Consider the following 6,675-nt stretch of genomic DNA (forward strand, 5'->3'; position numbering starts at 1 on the left):
GGGAATGAACTAGAAAAGATTCTATACTACTTGCGAACTCGTATACTTGCGTGTAATATTAGCGCGTGTTTAGCGACTAACAAGTTTTTGGCGCTGCTGCCGGGGACTGCAGTGTTAATTTATAGTTTATGTGCTTTCCATCAGTGGTCGTTAAAGTTCATTGACTCGGACATTGTTACTTATTTGTTCCTTGTTTTATTTCAGGTACTCTAGCGAGGGTGTATGTATACACATTTGGGTACTCGTAAGAGAACACTGGATAAAGCCGAGGAAGAACTTGTGGTAGTTTGTAAGGAAGTTTTTTAGGAAGAAAAGAAGGTAGAAGAAGAAGAGAAAGTTGAAAAACCAGCTTTAGTAGAGATGGGTGATCAAGCGGAAAATCCGAAGGCTTTGATGACTATTCTCAGCCTAAGATTAATGACATTCAATCAAGCATCATCAGACCAGCCATCAGGGCTAACACTTTTGAGATCAAGTCAAGCACGATTCAGATGATACATAACTCAGTTCAGTTTGGGGGTTCTCCTACTGAAGACCCCAACATGCACATCAGGGATTTCATCGAGATCTGCGACACCTTTAAGTTTAATAATGTGATTGAAGATGCTATCAAGCGACGCCTCTTCCCATTCTCTCTAAGGGACAAAGCTAAGTGATGGTTACACTCTCTACCAGCAGGGTCTATCACCACTTGGGAGGATCTTGCTCAAAATTTTCTCACTAAATTTTTCCCTATGGCGAAGACTTCTACAATCAGGAATGCTCTTAATCAGTTTGCTCAGCAAACTGGAGAATCTCTATGTGAGGCTTGGGATCGATATAAGGAGATGCTAAGGAAGTGCCCACACCATAGCATGCCTGATTGGATGATTATCAACTATTTCTACAATGGATAGGGTGCTACTTCTAGACCCATGCTTGATGCAGCATCAGGAGGAGCCTTGTGGGCTAAAAGCTACGATGAAGCTTATGAACTTATTAAAATGATGGCTGCTAATGAGTACCAGAATTCTTCCCAGAGGCTGACACAGGAAAATGTCGCAGGAATTCTGGAGTTGGATGCAGCAACTGCTATCGCTGCCCAACTTAAGGCTTTGACGATGAAGGTGGATACTTTGGCTAGTTATGGAGTTAATCAAATCGCTAGTGTCTGTGAGCTTTGTGCTGGTACCCACGAGACTGATCAGTGCATAATTTCTAGTGAATCAGCTCAGTTTGTGAGCAACTTCCAGCGATCGCAGCAACCAGTGCCAGCCACCTATCATCCCAATAACCGCAATCATCCTAATTTCAGTTGGAGCAACACTCAGAATGCGGTTCAACAGCCTTATCAGCAATATCCAGCTAAGCAGTACAACCCCCCTAGTTTTCAGCAACCGCAATATGCACCAAGACAACAACTCCAGCTGCAACAATCAAATGAAAAATCTGAATTATAGGAGTTGAAGCTTATGTGCAAGAGTCAAGCCGTTTCTATCAAGACCTTGGAAAATTAAATTGGGCAAATTGTCAATGCCTTTCTAAATCATCAGCCTGGTACACTACCTAGTGACACTGAAGTGTCAAGAAAGAGGGAAGCTAAGGAGCAGGTAAAGGCAATCATTTTAAGGTTTAGAAAGGTTGTGAATCCCGAACAAACTCAAGTGTTGACTGAAGAAGCTGAGGTTGATAAAGAAGTAGGGTAGCAGGAAGTAGAAGTAGAATCAAGGAAGAATACTGTTGAGCACACTCCTCTGGAGGGTAATATAGGGGAGAAGCGGATCTATCCTCCACCGCCTTTTCCCAAGCGGCTACAGAAGAAAAAGCTGGACTAGCAATTTGAGAAGTTTCTGGAGGTGTTCAAGAAACTTCATATCAACATACCTTTCATTGAGGCTCTTCAGCAGATGCCTAGTTATGCAAAGTTTATGAAAGGTATTCTCTCTCAGAAGTTGAAGCTAGATGATTTAGAGACAGTCGCTCTCACAGAGGAATGTAGTGTTGTGCTGCAACAGAAGTTAACTCTGAAGCTTAAGGATCCAGGAAGCTTCACTATTCCATGTACTATTGGAAAAGTGTCTTTTGACAGATGCTTATGTGACTTGGGAGCTAGCATCAATCTGATGCCTTTGTCAATCTTCAAGCAGTTGGACTTACCTGAACCCAAACCGACTTATATGACCTTGTAGTTGGCCGACCGTTCTATTACATATCTGTGAGGTATTGTGGAGGATGTCTTGATCAAGGTTGATAAACTCATCTTCCCTGCTGATTTCGTAATTCTTGATTTCGAGGAGTATAAGAAGATTCCCATAATCTTGGGAAGTCCTTTCTTGGCAACTGGCCGAACCATGATAGATGTGTAGAAGGGTGAGCTCACAATGCGAGTTCTAGATCAGGATGTGACTTTAATGTGTTCAATGCTATGAAATTTCCTACTGATAATGAGGAGTGCTTAAAAGTGGAGTTGGTCGATTCGGTGGTCACATCAGAACTTGATCAATTGCTAAGGTCCGATGCCTTAGAAAAAGCCATGTTGGGGAATTCAGATAGTGAAGATGACGAAGGTGAAGAACAATTGTAGTATTTGAATGCTTCTCCCTGGAAGAGGAAGATATATATGCCTTTTGAATCTCTTGGAATGGAGGAATTGAACAAAGCTCTTAAACGCCTCAAGCCATCTATTGAGGAAGCTCTCACTCTTGAGATTAAGCCTTTACCTGAGCATTTGAGGTATGCGTTCTTAGGTGATGCATCTACTCTGCCTGTTATTATTGCATCTAACCTTTCAGGTAGTGATGAGGAAAAGCTTTTGAGGATTCTGAGAGAGTTCAAATTGGCAATTGGATGGACTATAGCAGATATCAATGGAATCAGCCCTTCGTACTGCATGCATAAAATTCTTCTAGAGGAAGGTAGCAAGCCTACGGTCGAGAAGCAAAGAAGACTCAATCCAATCATGAAGGAGGTAGTGAAGAAGGAAATTCTTAAGTGGCTAGATGCAGGGATCATCTACCCTATTTCTGACAGTTCATGGGTAAGCCCGGTTTAATGTGTGCCAAAGAAAGGTGGTATTACTGTGGTAGCAAATGAAAAGAATGAGCTTATTCCTACTAGAACAATCACGGGGTGGAGAGTTTGTATGGACTACAAGAAGCTGAACAAAGCCACTAGAAAGGATCACTTCCCTTTGCCCTTCATTGATCAGATGCTTGATAGGTTGGTCGGTCACGAGTACTATTGTCTTCTGGATGGTTATTCAGGTTACAATCAGATTTGTATCGCTCCAGATGATCTGTATTAAACTACCTTCACTTGTCCATTTAGTACTTTCGCCTTCAGATGAGTTTTTTTTTGTCTGTGTGGTGTACCAGCCACATTTCAGAGATGCATGATGGCAATCTTTTCTGATATGATTGGCCAGAATATGGAGGTGTTCATGGATGACTTCTCAGTCTTTGGTGATTCTTTTGATGGATGCTTGCAAAATCTTGGACACGTTCTCAAGAGGTGCGTTGAGACCAATCTGGTTCTCAATTGAGAGAAATGTCACTTTCTGGGGCGTCAGGGCATTATTCTCGGGCACAAGGTTTCTATTAAAGGTCTAGAGGTGGACAAGGCCAAGGTGGGGGTCATTGAGAATCTTCCTCCACCCATTTTTGTTAAGGGAATTCACAATTTTCTTGGTCATGCGGGATTCTATAGGTGTTTCATCAAAGACTTCTCAAAAAGTTCAAAGCCGTAGTGCAGTTTGCTAGAGAAAGATGTTCCTTTCAAGTTTGATGATGAATGTCTTGTAGCTTTTGAGACATTGAAGAAGATTTTAATCACGGCACCGGTCATAACTGCACCTGATTGGAAAGAACCTTTTGAGATGATGTGCGATGCAAGTGACTGCAGTTCTTGGACAGAGGAAGAAAAACATATTTCATGTGGTCTACTATGCTAGTAAGACCCTAAATGGTGCTCAACTGAATTATACTACTATGGAGAAAGAACTTTTGGCTATTATCTATGGTTTTGAGAAATTTCGATCTTATCTACTTGGGACTAAGGTGACAGCTTTCACTGATCACGCTGCAATTCAATATCTAGTCTCAAAGAAGGACTCGAAGCCTAGATTGATTAGATGGGTTCTTTTGCTTCAAGAATTTGAACTAGAGATCAAGGACAGAAAGGGGACTGAAAATCAAGTCGCTGATCATCTCTCGCGTTTAGGGAATCTTAATGCTACTTCATTGGATAAGACATTGATAATTGAATCTTTTCCCGACAAGTAGCTGTTTGGAGTGCAAGAAGAAGAACCATGGTTCGCAGACATTGTGAGTAATATCATGCCTCCTAACTTATCTTATGCTCAAAGGAAGAAGTTTCTACATTAAGTGAAGTGGTATATGTGGGATGAGCCATTTCTTTTTCATCAAGGAGCTGACCAAATCATCAGGAGATGTATTCCTTATAGCGAAACAAGGGGATCTTGCGAGATTGCCACTCAACAGCTTATGGAGGACATATGATGGAGAAAAGACAGCAGCTCATGTTCTTCAAGCAGGTTTCTTTTGGCCAACATTGTTTAAAGATGCTCACCAGTTCGTTTTGAAATGTGATCGATGTCAACATGTGGGTAATATGTCTAAGAGGGATGAGATACCTCTTAATGTGCTTCTCGAGGTTGAGGTCTTCGATGTTTGGGGAATTAACTTCATGGGGCCATTTGTCTCATCTTGTAACAATCAGTATATCTTGTTGGCAGTTGATTACGTGTCGAAATGGGTTGAAATTAAGGTGTTGCCAATGAACGATGTGAAAGTGGTGCTTAATTTTTTTCACAAGCAGATATTCACAAAGTTTGGAACTCCAAGAGTAATTATCAGTGATGAGGGGTCGCATTTTTGTAATCACAAGCTCACTACTATGATAAAAAGGTATAATGTGAATCATCGCATTGCTATGGCTTATAATCCTAAGACAAATGGTCAAGCTGAGGTATCTAACAGAGAGATCAAACGCATTTTAGAGAAAGTCGTATGTCCATCAAGGAAATATTGGTCTTTGAAGCATGATGAAGCTGTTTGGGCTTATAGAACAGCATATAAGACTCCATTGGGAATGTCGCTGTTTTAGTTGGTTTATGGTAAGGGGTGTCATTTGCATGTGGAGCTCGAGCATAAGGCATACTGGGCTTTGAAGAAGTTGAATATGGACTTGGATGCGGCTGGAAAGAAGAGGATGCTTCAATTGAATGAACTCAACGAGTTTCAACTTTAAGCTTATGAGAACAACAAAATGTATAAGGAGAAAGTCAAGAGGTGGCACGATCGGGGTTTAGTGCTCAAATCATTTGTGCCAGGGCAATAAGTTCTTTTGTTCATCTCTCGTCTCCGTCTTTTTCCCGAAAAGTTGAAGTCAAGATGGTCAGGGCCGTTTATTGACAAAACTGTGTTTTCACATGGAGCGGTGGAAATTTTTGAGAATGATCCGGGCCAGGCATTCAAGGTAAATGGTCAAAGGTTGAAGCATTACTATGGTGACACGACAAACCGCGAGGTGGTTAGTGTCATTCTATTGTCTGTTTGAGCTCAAGGTTCTACGTCGAGCTAGCGACGTAAAAGAAGTGCTTCTTGGTAGGAAACCCAAGTTTGTTATACATTAGTAGGTAAAGGAAGCAAGAAGAAAGGAGAAAATCACAAAAAATTCAGAAAAAGAAAAAAATTCAGGGCTCACTTCAGAAGCTTGGCGCGCCCACGCTGTTATAACGTGCGGCCATGCCGATTTGGCAGAAGTAGCGCGTGCCCGCGCTGTCTCAGCGCACATCCGCGCTGGGTCCCGACTCAGAAAAAAAAAGAAGGCAGTTAAAGGGGAAAAAACTGGAATTTTGTTCCAAAATCAATTCCCATCCGAATTTTACTCCCCCACATCCCATAATCCCCTCTCCAAATCAAACCCATTACTCCCATTATTCCCATAATCAAATCCCCATTCTATTCCATATATAATTCTCTTTTTACCACCTATATATATATATACCTCATACACAACTTCTTCACCAATTCACAAATTCTCAAACACAAATTCGCTCTCAAACACAACTCTTATTCTCTCTTCTCACTTCCAATGGCACCCAAGAGACAAAGAACACAAGTCGATAGCAGCACCACCGATTCATCAAGTGCGGGTGGTGTAAGGCCAAGGTTCTCTACTCCCGAGGCTGAAGCGGAGTATACTAGACTTCTTCCAAAGCTAATCATCAAGGAGCGAGGTTTTCTGCCATCAGGGAAGGATGGTCAGCTGTTGGAGATGATTCTTGAGATGGGCTGGGTTCCTATTTGCGAGGCACCCATTGTTGTGCCCATGAGTGGTTCGCGAGTTCTATGTAAACGCCAAGGCCGAGAAGAATGGCTTCACGGTGGTTCGAGGGAGAACGGTGGAGTATAGTGCAGAGGCTATCAGGACTGTGATTGAGCAGCCCGCGATGAAGGTGGGGCAGGACACCTGGAACGATAAAACTCCAGAGGACTTTGATCTGGATCTTATTATTGCTACTCTGTGCCAGCCCGATACTCACTGGAAGATCAAGAGGGGCACGACTGAGTATTCTAGATTCCCGACTTCCAGAATGAACAGGTTTGCCCGTGTATGGAACGCTTTTATATGTGCTAACATCATGCCATCTTCACATGTGCATGAGATTACTGT

General features: G+C 42.2%; 1 non-coding gene across 1 annotated transcript; it reads right to left on the reverse strand.

Annotated features, from left to right (window-relative positions):
* Positions 1–749: 749 nt before the first annotated feature.
* Positions 750–856, reverse strand: LOC141681129 (small nucleolar RNA R71). Its single transcript, XR_012558572.1, has one exon. It is a non-coding gene; the product is annotated as a small nucleolar RNA R71 (small nucleolar RNA).
* Between the last annotated feature and the right edge of the window lie 5,819 nt (positions 857–6,675).

Source organism: Apium graveolens, chromosome 8 (genome assembly GCF_009905375.1).
Source record: "Apium graveolens cultivar Ventura chromosome 8, ASM990537v1, whole genome shotgun sequence".
NCBI classification, from domain to species: Eukaryota; Viridiplantae; Streptophyta; class Magnoliopsida; order Apiales; family Apiaceae; genus Apium; species Apium graveolens.